This window comes from Protopterus annectens, chromosome 4.part0 (genome assembly GCF_019279795.1).
Source record: "Protopterus annectens isolate FY-2018-M chromosome 4.part0, PAN1.0, whole genome shotgun sequence".
Lineage (NCBI taxonomy): Eukaryota > Metazoa > Chordata > Ceratodontiformes > Protopteridae > Protopterus > Protopterus annectens.
Window position 1 is genome coordinate 908,527,903 of NC_056733.1, and position 22,934 is coordinate 908,550,836.

Genomic DNA, 22,934 nt, shown 5'->3' on the forward strand with positions numbered 1-22,934 from the left:
ACAAAACACGTGCAACACATAGCTCACAAAGCCAGTGTGCCGAACAGTCACAGCCCTTAAGGCTAAACAATACACCTGATACACTTGTAATAGGTGACTCTATCGTCAGGCACACTGACATCCCGCTCACCAGGCTGAACAAGGAGAAGGTCACAGTGAGCTGCCTGTTGGGCGCTAGGATCCGCCACATAACACAAGCACTCAGGTCACTCCAAGGTAAGTACAAATATGACTCAGTCATTGTCCATGCTGATGTGAATGACCTGAGATGTACCTCCCTGGACTACATGAAAAGAGACATAGAGGAGCTCTCTGAGCATGTAGCCCAGGCCGGTATGACCCTGACCTTGAATAGCATCTTACCCTCACCAAGAATGATGCAACAATATGAAGACAAGATGATCAATTTCAACAATTAGCTTAAGTATTGGTGTCATTCAAAGGGGATCCAATGCCTGTCAGCTTGGGATGACATGCTCGACAAGCCACAATGCTTTGCTAGGGACGGCTTGCACCTATCACCCCTGGGCTTTCGGATATTGGCAAAGGCTCTTGCTACCCCCATAGTGCCTTTTTTAGGCAAGGCTCAAAAGACAAACCCACCTCCATAGGTATCACAAGGGATAAGAAACTAAGAGTAATGCTACTCAATGCCAAGAAGCCTAAACCTCAAGATGCATGCACTCGAAACTCTCCTTAGCATGGAGAACATCGATATCTGTGCAGTAACAGAAACCTGGTTCAAGGCTCCCGAGAGCACCCCAGCACTACCAGGTTATACCTCATACCATGCTTTTTGGCCCCAAAACTTGGACCAAACCACAAAAGGAGGGGAGTATCAATATTTATCAAAGATACCCACACCTCCAGGTTGGTGGCACAGCACAAAGCATCAGAGACTATCCATGTGCAACTAACAGTGGGTAAAACTGCCTTCCAGTTTATAGCCTGCTACAGACCACCCTCCCAAACTCAGGAACTCCACTCGGCCTTCCTGAGAACACTGGAAAATATGAAGGTCTCTCCAAACACCATTATATCAGGCAACTTCAACTACCCAAACATAGACTGGGAGCATTACTCTAGCTCCAACACCCTAGCCCAAAGGTTCCTAGAATTTATAAACTTGAATGCTATGGAACAACTTGTTACCACTCCCACAAGAGGGGAAAACATACTGGACCTGATCATCACCAACATGGGGACTCTATGCTCCAGACCAGAAGTGTATCCCTCACTGGTAAGATCAGACCATAAACTAATCTCACTGGATATTCACACCCCGACCCCACCCCCTGCCCAGAAAACCACAGTGAAAAACTTCTCTAAAGCAAATTTCACACTCCTCAAAACCAAGGTGGAATCCTTCAAACCCCCGGGCCTGTGGAAAATACGGCCCAGATTGCAGAATCCTTTATAAACGCATTCTATGAACACCTTCAGGAATGCATGGATCATGCAATCCCAGATAAAACCAAGACCCAGTCCTCCAAAGGAAGATGTCCTGTCTGGTGGACTCCAGCCATAAACAAACTATACAATAGAAGGAGGAAGCTACTACATGATAGAGCAAAATCCCAAAAAGGGAAGGCATCTCTGATCAGTATTAGCAAAAAACTACGGGCACTCATAAAATCGTCTAAGGCCAGCTTCGAGAGAAAAATTGCACAGGACACTAAGGATAATCACAAGGCTTTCTTTAGTTATGTTAGGAACCTGGGTGGGAATTCCCAGATATGCTCAGAATTAGTCCAAAATGACAAAAATCGAACCCACAGACATTGCCAACATCCTAGCTGACAGGTTCAGTGCAAACTCCCCCCTCCCCACCAAAAGGGCAAATATCTATCCCAGCAGAGTGCTGCCTCCCTGACATCTCAGATGCTCAGGTAAGAGCTGCCCTCTCCAAAGCAAAAAACACAGCATCAATGGGACCAGACGGTGTCCCGGGCTGTGATCTACATGAACTCCAAGAAGAGCTAAACCCAAATATAAAACTACTGTTCACTCTCAGCCTTACTACAGGATATGTACCCAAAGAGTGGCGTACAGCAACAGTGGTCCCACTCCACAAAGGTGGTGCCTCAATGGATCCTGGAAACTATCACCCCATAAGCCTGACTAGCTTGGTCTGCAAAGCTATGGAAAGGATCATCATGGACCTTATAAATAAAGATATTGGGGACCTACAGACACTGGATCCTACCCAGTTCGGCTTTGTTAAGGGCAGATCCTGCCTCTTAAACCTGGTTGATTTCTTTGAAACAGTCACCAAGGTCATTGATGAGGGAAGGTGGTCCACACAGCCTACCTGGACCTCACAAAAGCCTTCGATACAATACCCCACTCGGGCATTATAGATAAGCTCACCAGCTTAAATATAAACCCCTATGTCACTAGATGGGTTGCAAACTGGCTCAAGGACAAAACCCACATGGTTAGAATTGCTGGAGCCATGTCAGACTCCAAACCAGTTACAAGTGGCATCCCACAAGACTCAGTCCTGGGACCTCTCTTGTTCGGTATATATTTCTCAGAGGTACAGGCCAACACAGAAGGACTGTGGCTGACCAAGTTCGCAGATGACTGCAAACTGGCGCCATAATCGACTCTCCAGCCGACACAAGCATCCTCCAAAAGGGCCTCATAGAAACAGACAACTGGTGCCAGAGCCATGGCCTCAAGCTAAACGCCAAAAAGTGTATAGTCATCCCCTTTGGCAAAAACAAAGTGCCCACAAATTACCACATAAGTGGTAATCCATTAAGTACGGAAGAAGTAATTAGGGACCTGGGGACCCAAGTTGATAGCAATCTATCATTTGACAACCACGTGGCCAAAGTGGTTAGAAAAACATTTTATATAGCCCACCTAATCATGAAGGGATTCACATCTAGATCAGGGGAGGTCATCGTGCCTCTTTACTCATCCCTCATCAGGCCCATAATTGAGTACAATGTCCCTTTTGGGATGTACCTTACCAGACATCTGCAGCAACTGGAAAGACCCCAAAAGTACCTCACCAAGAGGATCAAAGGGCTCAAACAGATGCCATATGCTGCCCGGTTAAAGAAACTCCAGCTCTACTCAGTGGCATACCGGCTGCTCAGAGGTGATCTGTGCCTGACATATAAAGCCATGTCCAACCCGGAATTAATGGACATGCTGCACCTCAGAAAATCCAAATCCCATCGAGCTACGCGCTCGAGAGACTTGAACCTCAGCACTGAAATAAATAGGACATGCTGGAGGGACAGATTCATAACCCAGAGGCTCCCTTCACTCTGGAATAAAATCCCAGTCCAGGTTAGGCAGAGTCCCTCATTGACTCTCTTCAAGAGGAATCTTGATGAGTGGATGGGGGATCGTAGGTTTACCCCGGGTATCACTTCTGTGGCACTGTTAGACAGAGGCACAGTATACTAACCTCAAATAAGGGCATAGCAAAATTAATTTAAAATGGGTGGCGAAAGCCAAACACACTCTGGCTAGGCTTATAAATGCCCTAGGGCAGATAGCCTAGTATGAACCTATGAACCTATGAACCTATGTTAAAAAGAAAGCTTATGTATCCTGCCTGAAAATAATAACGGCGGTGCTAGTTTCTGATTTGCTTTTGACTGCATTGCTATACCTTGTTAATGTCAGCTAGGCATCTAAGTTGCTACAGCTATATCATAGCTACCGTACTACCTAGGATCTACCCATACTTACTACCCCAATCTGAATTCTGGGCCATACAGAAATGACCGTATGCTTATGGATAATCCCTTATTGTGATTACCAAACACAGTATCCACCTGTGAGAGGAGTAGTTACATATTAGAGACGGAGGTGAACCTCTCATGTCCCTCACTTATCCAGGTTGTCAGTGCTCAATACACCTACATCACCACAGTGCACCCCTAACATCAAACCCACTTATGCTGAAGCAATACAGAATTCCCCCCAAAGCCCTTTAGAATTCATAGGCATGTATCAATGTGCAAGTCCTCAACAGCTCAGTCACAGCTCACCTGCCAAACACAGTATTGTTTCCAGAACAAGCAAGGGTCAACAAAGTGGCATGCAGAAGCTGCTAAAGCAGCCAGAGGTTACTGCCACACATGAAAATGTCCTTATCAGAAGTAACGCAATGGTTTGAAATGCTGAGACATTGCTCAGCAAAATGAGCAAAGGTAGGGTGACAGTTGGCAGTTTCTCAAGTGCCGGAATTCCCAGTGTCACCAAAACTCTAAGTTCCCTTCACCCCAAATATGTGTGTGACCTTGTCATTGAACATGTGGGGCTGAATGGCTATCAAAGATATGAAGAGAGACATGGCTGAGCCCTATGTGTATTTTTCTGAGGCTGGTAAGTAACTAGCCATTAGCAGTGTCCTGCTATCACTGTGAATTATGTCATTACACTAAAAATGATGTCATTATACTAACAAAAAATAATTAATTTCAGCAATTGTCTCTGTAATGGGTGTCTTTCCTGGGGGGGGGGGGTCCAAAATGTGTCAGCATGAGGGAGATGGTCAATAGTTCTATCGCCATCAATATGGATGGCCAGCAACTCTCGTTTTTGGACTTCTGCATATGGGAAAAGATGTTTTCTAACTTCATAGTGGCTTTTATAGAGTCAGTCTTCAATGTCAAACCCCCCACGCTTATATTAACATGGTACCTGCTCAGTGCTAGAAATTGTTGCCTGCTCTTGAAGCCTTTCTAACACCTGAAAACATAGACATTATAATTACAGAAATGGGTTCCTATGTAGTGGTGACAGTCCTTTTCTGCCTGGTTTAAATATTTACCACTCAGTTAATCCCTCAACCAAGGTTGCCTATGTCTCCAGTGGGGCTGTATCTGTTTTTATTAAAAATTCTAACACCTCACAATTGATTCAGCAAGATAATGGCTTAGAAGTCCACCATATCCTGGTAATTACAAGCAAATACTCCTTCCATGAAACCTAGTTAACAAGTATGACTCCCTAACTATTGAACCTAACATACTCCTGGGTAATTTCATCCATAAACTGGTTAATATATACCACAAATAACAAATACTCACAGTGGTTCCTGGGACTCATTAGTGGCAGCTCTCAAAAAAAAAAAAATTACCAAGTTCTTATAAGTATAGTACCATTTTGAACCACTGTAGTAGGTGTTCCTCCCTTGGTTAGATCTTTCCACCATGCCATAGTATTTTCAAGTAGATCCCAGCATAACAGGCCCTCAGATCCTACTGTCTTTAGAGACGAGACATTTCTAAGCCTAACATCCTTACACTAGACAGCAACTTATGGTTAAAACTCACTCTGACCATGAGGATATCACAAATATACTAGTAAACAAATTTAGCTCAAATGTCTCCCTCTCCCCTCTGTCCGCAACATACTCCTCTCACAACATACAGTCAACACCTCCATCTATGATTACCTTGGAACAGGTAATAAATGCCTTATCTAAAACCAAAAAGACTAGTTCTATAGGTCAGGACAACATACCACACTGCTTTCTTATTAGCATGAGACATTGCTTCATGGACTCCCTTGTAAACCTGTTCAACATTAATATGTCCACTGGCCATGTGCCTGAAGCTTGAAGAACAGCTGCTGTGGTTCTCCTTCACAAGGGTGTCCCAACTACTGACCCAGGGAGCTGTAGACTAATTAGTTACCAGCTTTATTACAGTATACAGTCGATTATCCAAACTAATTGGGACCTAGGGTAGTTTGGATAATCACATTTTTCGGATAATCAAACATATAATTGAACCAGATAAAAAAAAAAAACATCTAAAGTCTTGTTTTTCTGCATGCATGAATACACTTTTCAACCATTCAGTGATTCCAATGGACAATAAAGAATATTTGTCTCATATGAGCTGGCTACAAGCTCAAAATACATCCTCAAGCAAACGTGTAATGTTTAATATTCAGACTTTATGATTTTTCCTACTCGAAAACTTTGGAAGGCTGGTTTTGATAATTGACATCTCTGATAATCGATGTTTGGATAATTGACTCTACTGTACTTTGCAAAATAATCAGATGTGCCATCATGGCATTCATAAGTAACATGCTGACTTACAAAATCTACAGAGAAAATGGGAGAAAGAGACAAATGCAGGTTCTGTAAACCAGAGACAAATGCAGGTTGTGTAAAACAGATCGGGAAACAGTTACACATCATGTTGGTGGATGTGATACACTCATGGCTGACGGTATGTATATTGAAAGGCACAACACTGTAGCAAGACTGTTGCACTGGGGATTGTGCAAACAGTTCAGTATAGAAGTAGCTGTGAAGCATTGGAAACATGAACCATTAAACATTATTGGCAAGGATGACGTTTGAAGCACATGGGATCGCCCAATATCAACAGCTGGAAAATGGATGACGTAGCAGCCTAAGAAAAGAAGGCAAAGTTGTCCCTAAGAGTTCCATTTGCAGCCACTAGTCTTTGGAGTACACTTTAGTGATATCAACGCTAATGTTTGGTTAACCACATTTGCTAATGGCTGCAAACCTAAGGTGATTGTCAATACTCCAGATGACATACGCATCCTCCAAGAGGGCCTTACATATACAAATTCACGGTGTGAGGACTGTGGACTAAATCTTATCACAAGAAAATGTAATACCATACTCTTTAGGAAAGAAGAACATCCCTGCATCTACCATACAATGATACCACCCCCCCTCAAAACAGGTATTGTCATTAGACACCTGGGTATATTCATGATAACGAAAGCTCCTTCAATCACCTCATATCGACTATTATTAGGAAATCCTCCTATCTAGTACAACTAATAACTAAAGGCATATCCTCCGTGCCTAAAGAATTAATTCTTCCTCTGATGTTCTTCATGTTTCACTGTTGCAGTCATTACATTTGGGTAATCCTGCTGGCAGGTTGCCCTCAGTCGGCCTGAATTCCAAAGTCCTGGGTCTTGCGTCGACTGCTGTTGCCCCTTCACTGACGTCAGGTCATCAGGGGTATAAAAGATGTGGCTGACACCATTTTCTTTAGTCTTTCTTGCCGTGTGGTGCCCGAAGCAGAAGCAGTTCGCAAGTGCCGGTCGGCCTACTCCTGAGATTTTCGTGTTCGAGTTTCAGATCCGAAGTCTTCAATAAAGCTAAGTACCCCTTTGGGGAAACTTTTTTCTTCCTCCAGACCGATGTCAGAAAAAGTTAATAATTGTATTTCCTGTGGTAAGCAAATACCCCATAAGGATTTTCATTCTTAATGTATTCCTTGCCTAGGCCCTGATCACAACGTTGGGTCTGGAGCCGCTGAGCAGGCACCGGCTTCTGAGGGTGTATTCAGACCTAAACATCTTTACATTAAACCGACTTCAGCTTCAAAGGCAAAGACTACAGCACCTTCTAAAGCAAGGAAACAAACTCAAGAGCCACGTGGTCAGGCCTCTATGCCCAAAAAACAGATGCTCAAAATGGTCGAAGACTTAATTACCTTGATCAGGGGTTCCCATCCCCCTCCTGATAAGAGCCCTAGGCAAGAGACTGAGTATGCATCTTCAGATCAGGTTTCTATTTCTTCTGATTCCTCCTCTGATCAGGAATATTCTCTTCCACCCAATGAGGATTCTGATGCTGAAGAATATATTCCTTCAGCTTCTCCTCCAGAGGACTATTCCTTTGGGGAAACCTTGCATACCATGAGGAAGCATTTCCACTGGGAGAGTCAAGATTTTTCAGAATCTAAAAAGAGGCTCAGGGATTTCCTTTTACTACCTCAACACAGGCCACTAGCCATTCCACTTGTGCTGGACATTGTAGATTATGTGTTTTCGGAGTCTAGTCTTACCCCTGACTCCTTACCTCCAGCTACTGTTAAGCCTGACAGATATTACAGGGTTCTGGACTCTCATAAATTCCTTTTTAAAAACTCTGCTGCAGACCCAGAAACTATTTCACAGGGTCCCAAGGGAGTTAAGGCTTCTCCGCTGCAAAAAACCCTACCCCCTCTGACAGGGATTCTAGGGCACTGGACAGGTGGGGAAAAAAGGTATACACATCTGCTACCTTGGCTACAAGGGCCTTAAACCGTCAGTTTCATATGCTCAAATATCAGCAACATGTCATGGCATTGCTTAAACAGAAAATGTTGTTAAATGCTAAATGTGCAGAAAACAAGGAAATGCAGGATTTATTGCATGCAGCTGAACAAGTTGGAAAAGCATACTTTGCAATGTGGTTTTGATTCTTTGGAGGCCTCCTGCAGGGCCGCAGTTACGGGTTCTGTCATTAGGAGGCATGATTGGTTAAAGGAACAAAATCTGCCTGATCATGTCAAAGTTAAATTATTAGATGCACCTTTACAGCATGATACTTTATTTGGTGTTAAGGCAGAAGAGGTGTTAAAGAAAATGGAGGACAAAGCTAAATCTATGCAAACTGTCAAAGATTTTTTACAAGTACAACCACCTAGGTTTAGTAGACACTGGCCAACAAAGAACTGGTCCTTTCTTGTGCCAGACAGACCTCAAAGGGGTAGACCCAGATGCCCTAGAGGCAGATCCCTACAGGTCAAAGCAATGGGGTGCCTCTACCTCCAAAGTTGGAGAAGACAAATCACAACCATACAGGAAACAGTCCCAATGACTTCCCCCTGCCTGCACCAAGCACTTATCTCCTGGCAGCACCCTTAGGGGTAAAATTAGCACTTTTTTCTCAAAATTGGCACATTATAACCCAGGACAAGTGGGTTCTAAATATCGTGTCACAAGGCTACAAGTTCCATTTCCATACCCTGCCAAAGGCAAACGGCTGGCCAGATCTGCCAAAAAATCAATAGGCAGAGGCACAGAAACAAGTCTCATTCCTCATGGACATGGGGGCCATTCAACAAGTACCAGAGCAAGAGCAGGGACAAGGATTTTACTCAAGACTGTTCTTGGTATCCAGAAAGGAAAAGGCCTGGAGACCAATACTGGACCTATCTACTCTGAACACATTTCTGGATATACCAAAATTTAAGATGTTGACTTTGCAGCAGCTTCTGCCCATGCTGGGCAAGAATGCTTGGCTTGTGACTTTAGACCTAAAAGAGGCATACCTGCATGTCCCAATCAGACTAATATGCAGAAGATACCTCAGATTCAAGGCTGGCTCAATGCATTACCAATTCTCTGCACTGCCCTTTGGCTTATCGATTGCGCCCAGGGTCTTTACAAAGTGCCTGGCACCAGTAATTGTATTTTGCAGACAAAGAGGAATACAAATATATCCTTACTTGGATGACTGTCTAATTCAAGCAGAGAACAAGGATATTCTTCTACAGCATCTGGCGTTTGTGAAAAAACTTCTAACATGTCTTGGGTCTAAAACCAGCCAATGAAAATAAATCAAAACTAGTACCCTCTCAAGAGACAATATTCCTGGGTGCAAACTTAAATACAACTGCCCAGATGGCTTATCTCACGCCAGACAAAGGCAACTGACTACCTATTTCAAAATGATGGCAACAAAGGCCCAGTTATCTGCAAGAAAAATTCTGCAGGCTTTGGGCTTCATGGCATCCTGCATCCTACTAATTCCATATGCAAGACTGCATATGAGGAAACTACAATGGTACCTAAAAAGTGTTTGGACTCAACATTGCCACAGCCTGGAAGCTAATGTGAAAATAGCGAAGCCGCGAAACACTGATTTTTTTCCCAGGGGAAAAAAATTGGTGGGCCATTTTCACGGCTTTGCTATTTCCTCCATTGTGGTGCGACCTCGAAGTTGGTATATTTAAGTAGGGGGTGTGGGGAGCACAGTCCCCCATGTTGGGGGGTGTGGGGGGGAACGAAACCCCCTCATTAATATAGGTTTAAAGTGTATGATTTATTTTTTGTTTTTGTACCGGAACAGCGATTTTCTTTTTCCCTGGGAAAAAAATCGCTGTTCTGTGTTGTACTTCTTGCATTTTGAACTTCCTGATCCGATATTACCTCGCTTGAACTCTTGTGCGTTTGACGACGTACTATAGACCTATTTATATACATGGGTTTGGGAGTGCATATGGTATGTGCATGTTTACATATGTGCATGTATCTATACATGGGGTCTATATATTAAAAGACCGAATGTTCACAACCGCGAATACGACAACCATGACACGTAAACACTGAACAGCGAAACACATAAACATCGAAATACACCAAACGCATTTCTGAAAACAACAGCACCATACAGGTAAGTAAAACTTACTTAAACACACCTCAATAAACACACTTTTGCAGGGGGCAAGCCCCCCTGCACCCCCCATGTGGGGGGCTGCACCCCCCACAACCCCCTACTTATATATACCAACTCCGAGATCGCACTACAGTGGGGAAAAGGATATATTTCCTCTTCCCAGAATTAGTCCAAAATGACAAAAAAAAACACCGAACCCACAGACATTGCCAACATCCTAGCTGACAGGTTCAGCGCAAACTTCTCCCCCCCCCCACCAAAAGGACAAATATCTATCCCAGCAGAGTGCTGCCCCCCCTGACATCTCAGATGATCAGGTAAGAGCCGCCCTCTCCAAAGCAATAAACACAGCATCAATGGGACCAGACGGTGTCCCGGGCTGCGTCCTATATGAACTCCAAGAAGAGCTAAACCCAAACATAGAACTACTGTTTAATCTCAGCCTTACTACAGGATATGTACCCAAAGAGTGGCGTACAGCAACAGAGGTCCCTCTCCACAAAGGTGGTGCCTCAACGGATCCTGGAAACTGACTAGCTTGGTCTGCAAAGCTATGGAAAGGATCATCATGGACCTCATAAATAAAGATATTGGGGACCTACAGACACTGGATCCTACCCAGTTCAGCTTTGTTAAGGGCAGATCCTGCCTCTTAAACCTGGTCAATTTCTTTGAAACAGTCACCAAAGCCATTGACGAGGGGAAGGTGGTCCACACAGCCTACCTGGACCTCACAAAAGCCTTTGATACAATACCCCACTTGGGCATCATAGATAAGCTCACCAGCTTAAATATAAACCCCTGTGTCACTAGATGGGTTGCAAACTGGCTCAAGGACAGAACCCACATGGTTTGAATTGCTGGAGCCATGTCAGACTCCAAACCAGTTACAAGTGGCGTCCCACAAGGCTCAGTCCTGGGACCTCTCTTGTTCGGTATATATTTCTCGGAGGTACAGGCCAACACGCAAGGACTGTGGCTGACCAAGTTCACAGATGACTGCAAACTGGGCGCCATAATTAACTCTTCAGCCGACACAAGCATCCTCCAAAAGGGCCTCATAGAAACAGACAACTGGTGCCAGAGCCATGGCCTCAAGCTAAACGCCAAAAGTGTATAGTCATCCCTTTGGCAAAAACAAGTGCCCACAAATTACCACATAGGTGGTAATCCATTAAGTATGGAAGAAGTAATTAGGGACCTGGGGACCCAAGTTGATAGCAATCTCTCATTTGACAACCACATGGCCAAAGTGCTTAGAAAAACATTTTATATAGCCCACCTAATCATGAAGGGATTCACATCTAGATCAGGGGAGGTCATCGTGCCTCTTTACTCATCCCTCATCAGGCCCATAATTGAGTACAATGCCCCTTTTGGGATGTACCTTACCAGACACCTGCAGCAACTGGAAAGACCCCAAAAAGTACCTCACCAAGAGGATCAAAGGGCTCAAACAGATGCAATATGCTGCCTGGTTAAAGAAACTCCAGCTCTACTCAGTGGCATACCGCCTGCTCAGAGGCGATCTGTGCCTGACGTATAAAGCCATGTCCAACCCGGAATTAATGGACATGCTGCACCTCAGAAAATCCAAATCCCATCGAGCTACATGCTCGAGAGACTTGAACCTCAGCACTGAAATAAATAGGCATGCTGGAGGGACAGATTCATAACCCAGAGGCTCCCTTCACTCTGGAATAAAATCCCAGTCTAGGTTAGGCAGAGTCCCTCATTGACTCTCTTCAAGAGGAATCTTGATGAGTGGATGGGAGATCATAGGTTTACTCCGGGTATCACTTCTATGTCATTGTTAGACAGAGGCACAGTATACTAACCTCGAAAAAGGGCATAGCAAAATTAATTTAAAATGGGTGGCGAAAACCAAACACACTCTGGCTAGGCTTATAAATGCCCTAGGGCAGATAGCCTAGTATGAACCTATGAACCTATGAACCTATGAACACCCTGCTGGCCAAGGAAATCCGTTCGGTGTTCCACATTTCGATGTTTACGTGTTTCGCTGTTTCAGCTGTTCTGAGTTTACATGTCACGGTTGTCGTATTCGTGGTTGTGATTGTTCGGTCTTTTAATATAGACCCCTATACATGTATGCATACCAGAACCAGATCCAGCACAAGGCATCCTAGGCAGCTGCTTATGGTACAATGCTGGCAGGGTCGACCAAAAAAAGAAAAAAGTATTCCAATCCAACCCCATTGCCACTCGGCTCTGGCCTCCAATCCCATTGCCACTCGGCTCTGGCCTTGGTTGGTCTGTTTTTGGCACTGAGAAAGTATCTCTCATTGGCTCCCATATGCAACAAGTGAGAGACGGACTTCCTGAAATGTCAAAGTGTGTTGTCTTGTAAGGGTCAGGGCTTTAAAAGGCTTCTTTCTAGAGGTTCAGTATTTGTCTTATATATTTTTTAAAGTAGCTTCTAAGTGCTGGGACTGACTGCTTCAAAGGTATTTCAGTTGATGTTATAAATTGTGTGGCTTCTCAGTGTCTGAGTATCGTATTTTTACATTTTTATAAAGTGGCTTCAGAGTGCTGGTCTCCAAGTGTGATATTTGTATTTATTTAAATGTGGCTTGTAGCTTCCATGGCTTCTGAATATCTGAGTGTTATACTTTTACAGTTTTTAAAGTGTCTTCAGAGTGCTGATCTTCAAGTGTGATATTTGTATTTATTTAAATGGGTTTGGTTGCTTCCCTTCCATTATCTTTATTGGGCCTTTGTTCCCTCATTATTTCTGGCTTTGTCCAGAATTCCTGAACAAATAAGCTGAGAAGTATTTTGGTCTGTTCCTTGTAAAATGTGTGGCTTTCTGGCAAACTGCTGTGGAATGCAGTCAGTAGATAATGGCAGGCATTTGCATTTCAAACATCATGGCCTTCAGAAAATGGTTGCAGATGCAAAGCTTGTCATTCTATCAATTTTCTAGGTATATAAGAGAAATGTTTAAAATATGTTCCCAATTTTTTGTGTGTTTGTGTCTGATTCTTGAGATAAGTGGTCCAGAGGGTATAGGGTGCAATGCATGGTGGTCATAGTATTATTTATGTATTTGTTCATTTTTATCACACATAAACATTTAGAGATTTATGCAGCTTTACAAGCGGCTGTAATTCATAGTCACATCTGTGTGTTTATAAATACCAACTTATGGCGTAAAAGAAGGAATTGGTTGTGGTAAACAGCAGCATCATCATATGAGCCATGTTCTTTGGGTTTAATACTTGGTTTCCTTGTTGACTGTTGACAATATGCTCATTATTTGTCTGTAAATAAACTGGAATAGCATGAGGTTTATGAATTTAATGTTAAAATATTAATTACGGATGCTTTTTTGTATTTAGCATATTTTTGCAGGCGCATGAGTGTGCAGTGCATTGCGTAGAGCTACAACAATTTGTGTAGTAGTTAATGGAGATGAGTAAGGCTATGAGCGGCTTCCAGGAGTGCAGAGCTTGATTCCCTCAGCCCTCACAGACCTAGTGAGGGAGTCTAACCACATCACTTCACCAGACAGTGTTCCTGGGCTGTTCCTGAAAAAGGACATATGTCCAGTCGACTGTTCCAAGCTCTTAGGAAATTTGTTACATATTTGTTTAGGATTCCTGCATCATTCAGACAGACCCTAATTAGTGCTTCACTATGTGCTGTTTGGCCATGAATTCCAGCACATCTTTTGTATTGCCAGATGCATTTTAATAAATGTAATTTTGAAAGGACAAGAAATTTGCTGTTGCTCATGCAGTCTTTTTTTCAATCTGAGTGTAGTTTGTTTTGTTAATCAAATTGTTGTCAAGTGTTTTTGCTGTAAAGTTTTAATAAAATGTCTTTAATTAAATCCAAGGCTCTGTGATCATTGTAAAAGTCAAGAAGAACATAGTATGTACACTGACAGGTTTGAGCAGTGTTTTACAGTAACTGGGGAGAGACAGACAAATGGGATATTGGTATGCCTGGGGGGGGGGGCGGTAACTTGTCCATTACCCTGCCTAGAAACCCATTTGACTATGATCCGGCCTTGATGCACACAGGCACTTGTGTATGCATACTCATATGAATGTACACACACACACACACACACACACACACACACACACACACACACACACACACAAATGTAAATATTTGTACACACACACACACACACACACACACACACACACACACACACACACACACACACACACACACACACCATCACTCACAAACTGATTGTCCTTGGTGACAATGAAGACAGGAAATGTACACTGGAAATGGAATTTATTGCAATGTAATATAACTGGAATTTAAGTACTAAACGCTCTAATAAACATCTGCCTGATATTGAATTTGAAATGAAATAAACTGACATAATCCCAAACAGACAAAACACTGCCTGAAAGAAATAAATATACATCAACATAAATGCACAGACAACCATTCACATAAATTTTCAATCATACTCAGAGACAAATATAAGCAGAAATAGTGAGACGTCAAAGAAGAGATAGCTCGAAAGAAGAAGAGTTACATTTAAATGAGGAAGGGAGCTGGGGTACATGACTAGAAGGGAATCACATAACCCCCCTGACTGGTGCATGCCACAGAGAAACATCTTAAACTAGAGGTAACAGAATATATACAACAGCACACAGCACTACAAAACAATCATATTAGCATAATTACTTCTTTAAGTAAAATACACAATACTATACCAGTATCTCAGTATGATCATATATATTCATATATAAATATTGTTAGGCACAGATGTGAAATGCACAAATATCACAGCACTCTTGTATAGTCAGAGGCATGCATGCACATAAAATATAAATTTTCCATCATGTACACATGCATATATAAACATTCGGCTACTGAAACCATAAACACATGAGTAAAGAAGCCTATTAAAAATAAACACATTTAGGCACCATGGATGCTCATGAATAAAAACACATGGGCAAGCCAGCATGTAACATGTATAAAAACACATGCATATCCACATGCAACATATATTCTTTCTTAGTTTAAAGCACACTTACAGAGCTGCAAGGAACATCACATAAACAGTGACCTTCGATCTATCTGCTAAAAATGAGATACACTCTGCTTCCCAGCTACAGAAATAAACAAGAGAGGGACTCAGCAAACAGAAATGTTACTGAACTTGTTGTGTTCGAAAGTAAAAGGGTCTGAAAGTTTGGTGACAATTCCTTCACGGGAGGGGAGGCTCAGGTTCCCATGAATATTACATTCAGGAGACAAAGCACCGACTTTGTTCATAGAGGTCTCAGCTGATAGATTATTCATTTCCCTTTGTACTAGCCTTGTCTTGGTTTGTGTGAGCCCAGCTCACTTCATTAAAGTCTGTCGACAGCTGCCTTGTAACGATCCAATAATATGGCCAGGTGTGCATTTGTCTATGTAAGCATGCAGTACGTAAGAGGTCAGCCCTCTGCTTTGATCATGTAATCATTATTAGCTCTCCATCTACTTATTAACTGAAATAAACAATAGGATTTTATGTATCACCCCCACTGTCAGAGATGATCTTTTCAGATTCTCCAATAATATATAGAAAAATGAGCTTCGGAAAGGAACTTTTAAGGCTTTTTTTTACTTTGTTTAAGAGGTATTCATGTTGCTTAGATTATTATACAAGGGAACCATAAAATAGAACAAACTATCCATAAAACATATATGCATTAAATAAATGTCAAATACTGATATACAGTATTTAATTCCATTCAGAAAATACTGAATCCTCTTAAATGCTTGTATCCCTAAAACAATTTCAGACCCCTCAAGTTATGCTAATGAAAGTGTTTCCTTAAACCAGTGAGTTAAAATCTCTGTAGGTATGATGCCCCAGTGCCTTTGTTCAAGAGTTCTAGTGTCCAAACCTACAGCCTCTGGCAGTTCTTAATTCTCCACATGTATCAGAAAATCAGATATATGCACACACAAGACATGTCTGAAAGGCAGTGGCCAATACCATGTACTGTTAACATGGTAAATGATTAGTTAGTTCTCTCGTACAGAGAAGCCCAGTGTGTGTCACATTGTAAGAATGATATATCTGGAGTTAAGAAAAATGAAAGATAGTATGTACATTACATGCCTAGAGCTAGGCTCGTGCAGGTCACAGCACAGGTGTGTAACATCTGGAGCTAGATCCATATAGGTCATAGTACAGGTGTAATATATCTGAATCCAGGACCATTTAGTTTACAGAACAGGTGTGTTATATCTGGAGCTAGACCCATATAGGTCATAGTACAGGTGTGATATATCTGAATCCAGGACCATTTAGTTTACAGCACAGGTGTGTTACATCTGGAGCTAGACCCATATAGGTCATAGTACAGGTGTAATATATCTGAATCCAGGACCATTTAGTTTACAGAACAGGTGTGTTATATCTGGAGCTAGACCCATATAGGTCATAGTACAGGTATGGTATATCTGAATCCAGGACCATTTAGTTTACAGCACAGGTGTGTTACATCTGGAGCTAGACCCATATAGGTCATAGTACAGGTGTGATATATCTGAATCCAGGACCATTTAGTTTACAGCACAGGTGTGTTACATCTGGAGCTAGACCCATATAGGTCATAGTACAGGTGTGATATATCTGAATCCAGGACCATTTAGCTTACAGCACAGGTGTGTTACATCTGGAGCTAGACCCATAGAGTTCATAGTACAGGTGTGATATATCTGAATCCAGGACCACTTAGTTTACGGCACAGAGTAAGTTCAGAGAGGCAACACAAAGGTCACAGAATGAGTTTGATATGTCTGTAGGTGGGCTTATGTAGGTTATAACACAGATGTGATGCAAGTGGAACTAGGTCCATGTAGGTCACAGCACAGGTTTTTTATAGTTGGAACTAGACCCGTGTAGGTCACAGTACAGATATGTTTGCAGGGAGGTCTGTGTAAGTCGCAGCACAGGTGTGGTACAGGTGGGGTTAAACCCATGTAGTTCACAACACAGGCATGATACGGCTGTAGTTAGGCCTATGTAGGTAACAGCACGGGCATGATATGGCAGCACATAGGCCTGTGTAGGTCACTCTGCAGACACGATATGCATACAGCCCATTGGAGTGGAGGGGGCAATCCATTTCACTGGGATGCAAACATCTTCTGGTGACAGAGCTGTATAGCATTCATTGCTAAGAACTGGGAACGAACACTCATTATTGACCAAAATGTGAATGAGTGGTACTAGCTGCGCATGCATGTCTGGAAATACACATGTCCATTGATGAGGGAGTGTAACCAGAGCAAGCATGACAACTGCCAAGAGAAGGAATTAACCAGAATAAAAAATAGATCAGAGCACAGCTGTGATAGAACTGCAGCTAAGCCCAGTGTATGTAGATCTATGAAGATCACAGCACAGGTATGATAATACGGCGGCTAGACCCATATGTCGATCTATGAAGATCACAGCACAGGTATGATAATAAGGCGGATAGACCCATATGTCGATCTATGAAGATCACAGCACAGGTATGATAATATGGCAGCTAGAACCCATATGTAGATCTATGAAGATCACAGCACAGGTATGATAATACAGTGGCTAGACCCATATGTAGATCTATGAAGATCACAGCACAGGTATGATAATATGGCAGCTAGACCCATATGTAAATCTATGAAGATCACAGCACAGGTATGATAATACGGCGGCTCTACCCATATGTAGATCTATGAAGATCACAGCACAGGTGTGATAATACGGCGGCTAGACCCATATGTAGATCTATGAAGATCACAGCACAGGTGTGATAATACGGCGGCTAGACCCATATGTAGATCTATGAAGATCACAGCACAGGTGTGATAATACGGCGGCTAGACCCATATGTAGATTTATGAAGATCACAGCACAGGTATGATAATACGGCAGCTAGACCCATATGTAGATCTATGAAGATCACAGCACAGGTATGATAATACGGCGGCTAGACCCATATGTAGATCTATGAAGATCACAGCACAGGTATGATAATACGGCGGCTAGACCCATATGTCGATCTATGAAGATCACAGCACAGGTATGATAATATGGCAGCTAGAACCCATATGTAGATCTATGAAGATCACAGCACAGGTATGATAATATGGCAGCTAGACCCATATGTAAATCTATGAAGATCACAGCACAGGTATGATAATACGGCGGCTCGACCCATATGTAGATCTATGAAGATCACAGCACAGGTGTGATAATACGGCGGCTAGACCCATATGTAGATCTATGAAGATCACAGCACAGGTGTGATAATACGGTGGCTAGACCCATATGTAGATCTATGAAGATCACAGCACAGGTGTGATAATAGGCGGCTAGACCCATATGTAGATTTATGAAGATCACAGCACAGGTATGATAATACGGCAGCTAGACCCATATGTAGATCTATGAAGATCACAGCACAGGTATGATAATATGGCAGCTAGAACCCATATGTAGATCTATGAAGATCACAGCACAGGTATGATAATACGGCAGCTAGACCCATATGTAGATCTATGAAGATCACAGCACAGGTATGATAATATAGCGGCTCTACCCATATGTAGATCTATGAAGATCACAGCACAGGTGTGATAATACGGCGGCTAGACCCATATGTAGATCTATGAAGATCACAGCACAGGTGTGATAATACGGTGGCTAGACCCATATGTAGATCTATGAAGATCACAGCACATGTGTGATAATACGGCGGCTAGACCCATATGTAGATTTATGAAGATCACAGCACAGGTATGATAATACGGCAGCTAGACCCATATGTAGATCTATGAAGATCACAGCACAGGTATGATAATATGGCAGCTAGAACCCATATGTAGATCTATGAAGATCACAGCACAGGTATGATAATACGGCAGCTAGACCCATATGTAGATCTATGAAGATCACAGCACAGGTATGATAATATAGCGGCTAGACCCATATGTAGATCTATGAAGATCACAGCACAGGTATGATAATACGGTGGCTAGACCCCTACTGCTCATAGTTTAGGTTTTAGTAATATGGCACAGGTATGATAATGCAGCGGCTAGACCCCTACTGCTCATAGTTTAGGTTTTAGTGATATGGCACAGGTATGATAATACGGCGGCTAGACCCCTACTGCTCATAGTTTAGGTTTTAGTAATATGGCACAGCTATGATAATACGGTGGCTAGACCCCTACTGCTCATAGTTTAGGTTTTAGTGATATGGCACAGGTATGATAATATGGCGGCTAGACCCCTACTGCTCATAGTTTAGGTTTTAGTGATATGGACACATGAAGGTTGTAGTACCAATGCAATAGATATGGCTGCAGTTATGCCTGTACAGGTCACAGCACAGGTGTGATACAGCTGCAGCTACACCCATGCAGGTCACAGTGCAACTGTGATATGCTGCCCATGTGAGTCACAGCAGAGGTGTAATACAGCTTCAGCATAGGTCGCAGCAGAGATGTGATTAGTTGGATGTAGGCCAACATACAGTGTAAGTGTGATAAAGCAGGAGCTGAGCTCCCTGAAGAGTACAGTACAAGTGTGATACATTTGAATCTAGAGCTGAGTGATGCAGCTGGGGTTAAACCCATGCAGGTCACAGCACAGGTGTGATATAGCTGGGGTTAAATCCATGCAGGTCACAGCACATGTGTGTTGTAGCTGGGGTTAAACTCATGCAGTTCACAACCCAGGTGTGATACAGCTGGAGTTAAACCTGTGTAGGTTAGAACACAGGTGTGATGTAGCTTAAACCTATGCAGGTCACCACACAGATTTGGTGTAGCTGGGGTTAAACCTATGCAAAAAACAGCATAGTGTGATATAGCTGGTGAAGGAAGGTCTGGAAAACAGGTTTAATGCAATGCTCTGTATTATTTGCAAATATTGATAGATTAACCCAGGAAGCCTTAAGTAGCAGAAGCAGGAGGGCATAAAATTATTGACTGAGGTTCAGACTTCTAGAGGAATCAAGTGTTTAATCTTGGTAATGTTCTTCCAATAAAAGGAAGGGGACATAATGACAGGTGACACCTGAGCTTCAGAGAGCAACCCACCATTAGGTATGATGCCAAATGATGCACTTTCAGCTAGTACTGTACCACAAAGGGTTAAAGCCCTGACTGGGATTTGCATGACCTGAGGTCACCTAGCAACTCAGGGGCTAGAGGAGCAGCGAAGAAAGGGAGGAAGGAAGTAGTCAGTGCTGGGCTGCCCATGCTGGGGTGGCAGGAGATTCAGTCTGCTTCAGTTTGCCACCTTCTGGCGTTCGAGGTGTACTGCATGCAGCACTAGGACATTTATTTATTTATTTGTTATTTATTTTACATTTGTTGACTGAGACAGTCCAACTGGATACATGTCCATTTTCAGCAGAGGCCCGGGGAGAAAAGCTCCAAACATACAGACAAAAACATACATACATGCTAAGGGTTTTACAAAGTCAGAAAGGTTTGGCATTCAAGAGGAATGTACATTTAACAGGGGAAAAAAGCTCCAGTTGTGCAGATAAAAACATACATCCCAAGCAACATATATAACAAGCAAATATTACAATTAAGTCTGATGTGTCCCTCTAGAGGGATCCATAATTTTAACAGTTTGTAGTAGAATATAAAAATATTAAACAGGTGGATTACAGCAACAATTTTTTTACAAAGAAATGTACAGAGCAAGATTGCCATTGCAATCATTTGTGCGCAAGAAGCTAGTACATTACTGTTGAGTTAAGATTTTCTTCAGACAGGAAACATAAAAACTAATCTGGAAAGCTGCAGGATTAGTGTCCTCACCCAGTGAGACCCAAACTATCTTAACTAGGTTAAAACTCAATATTGACAGGAACCCTGTCTCTATTCTTCTGGACAAGGATCTAAACAACAGCAGAACAAATGTAGCTCTTAGTTCTTTAAATGAACCAACCCCTCCCCCCCAAAAAAGAGGAAAGGGTTAGGCAAATTACCTAGCTAGAAACTTGCAGTGATAAAAATATCTCCTCACATTGATTTAGGGGATTATTACCAGTCATTTACACATGTTGATCACAGCTGTTCCTTTGCAATGTTCTCCCTTACGACTGTTTGTGTGTGATGTCCTTGTTGATCACAGCTGTTCCTTTGCAATGTCCTCCCTTATGACTGTTTGTGTGTGATGTCCTTGTTGATCACAGCTGTTCCTTTGCAATGTCCTCCCTTATGACTGTTTGTGTGTGATGTCCTTGTTGATCACAGTTGTTCCTTTGCAATGTCCTCCCTTACGACTGTTTGTGTGTGATGTCCTTGTTGATCACAGCTGTTCCTTTGCAATGTCCTCCCTTATGACTGTTTGTGTCTGATGTCCTTGTTGATCACAGCTGTTCCTTTGCAATGTCCTCCCTTACGACTGTTTGTGTGTGATGTCCTTGTTGATCACAGCTGTTCCTTTGCAATGTCCTCCCTTACGACTGTTTGTGTGTGATGTCCTTGTTGATCACAGCTGTTCCTTTGCAATGTCCTCCCTTACGACTGTTTGTGTGTGATGTCCTTGTTGATCACAGCTGTTCCTTTGCAATGTCCTCCCTTACGACTGTTTGTGTGTGATGTCCTTGTTGATCACAGCTGTTCCTTTGCAATGTCCTCCCTTCGACTTTTTGTGTGTGATGTCCTTGTTGATCACAGTTGTTCCTTTGCAATGTCCTCCCTTACGACTGTTTGTGTGTGATGTCCTTGTTGATCACAGCTGTTCCTTTGCAATGTCCTCCCTTACGACTGTTTGTGTGTGATGTCCTTGTTGATCACAGTTGTTCCTTTGCAATGTCCTCCCTTACGACTGTTTGTGTGTGATGTCCTTGTTGATCACAGCTGTTCCTTTGCAATGTCCTCCCTTACGACTGTTTGTGTGTGATGTCCTTGTTTATCACAGCTGTTCCTTTGCAATGTCCTCCCTTACGACTATTTGTGTGTGATGTTCTTGTTGATTACAGTTGTTCCTTTGCAATGTCCTCCCTTACGACTGTTTGTATGTGATGTCTTTGTTGATCACAGCTGTTCCTTTGCAATGTCCTCCCTTACGACTGTTTGTGTGTGATGTCCTTGTTGATCACAGCTGTTCCTTTGCAATGTCCTGCCTTACGACTGTTTGTGTGTGATGTCCTTGTTGATCACAGCTGTTCCTTTGCAATGTCCTCCCTTACGACTGTTTGTGTGTGATGTCCTTGTTGATCACAGCTGTTCCTTTGCAATGTCCTCCCTTACGACTGTTTGTGTGTGATGTCCTTGTTGATCACAGCTGTTCCTTTGCAATGTCCTCCCTTACGACTGTTTGTGTGTGATGTCCTTGTCGATTACAGCTGTTCCTTTGCAATGTCCTTCCTTACGACTGTTTGTGTGTGATGTCCTTGTTGATCACAGCTGTTCCTTTGCAATGTCCTCCCTTACGACTGTTTGTGTGTGATGTCCTTCAGGCTTATCTTGCTTTGTTTCAGGTGTTTTTCTGTGATCTTGAATTTTGCAGCCTGGATTTGCTACAGTTGTTTCGTCATTAGCCCTTTGCTTCCTAGTGACTGTAGGGATGCGTAAAGCTTTGTCAATATCTAGTCAGGTCTTCCAATAACAATGGATAATGAATCAAAAACAATCACTGATTACATACTTTAATAATGATGGAATTTCCCCTTAATAAGAGTGACCTCAGAGTGAGAATATATACATAAGAG

The 22,934-nt window shown here is 42.6% G+C and overlaps 1 protein-coding gene across 4 annotated transcripts in view; it reads right to left on the reverse strand.

Annotated features, from left to right (window-relative positions):
- Window positions 1-22,934, reverse strand: part of CABP1 (calcium binding protein 1) — a 503,354-nt gene that overhangs the window by 318,277 nt on the left and 162,143 nt on the right. The window contains exon 1 of one of the 4 annotated variants that reach the window (XM_044068871.1): window positions 15,241-15,355. The exons of the other annotated variants lie outside the window; for them this stretch is intronic. The gene's annotated coding sequence lies outside the window, so the exon portion shown is untranslated. Of the gene's footprint in view, window positions 1-15,240; window positions 15,356-22,934 lie in introns of those variants that run through there. 4 annotated transcript variants of the gene reach the window in all.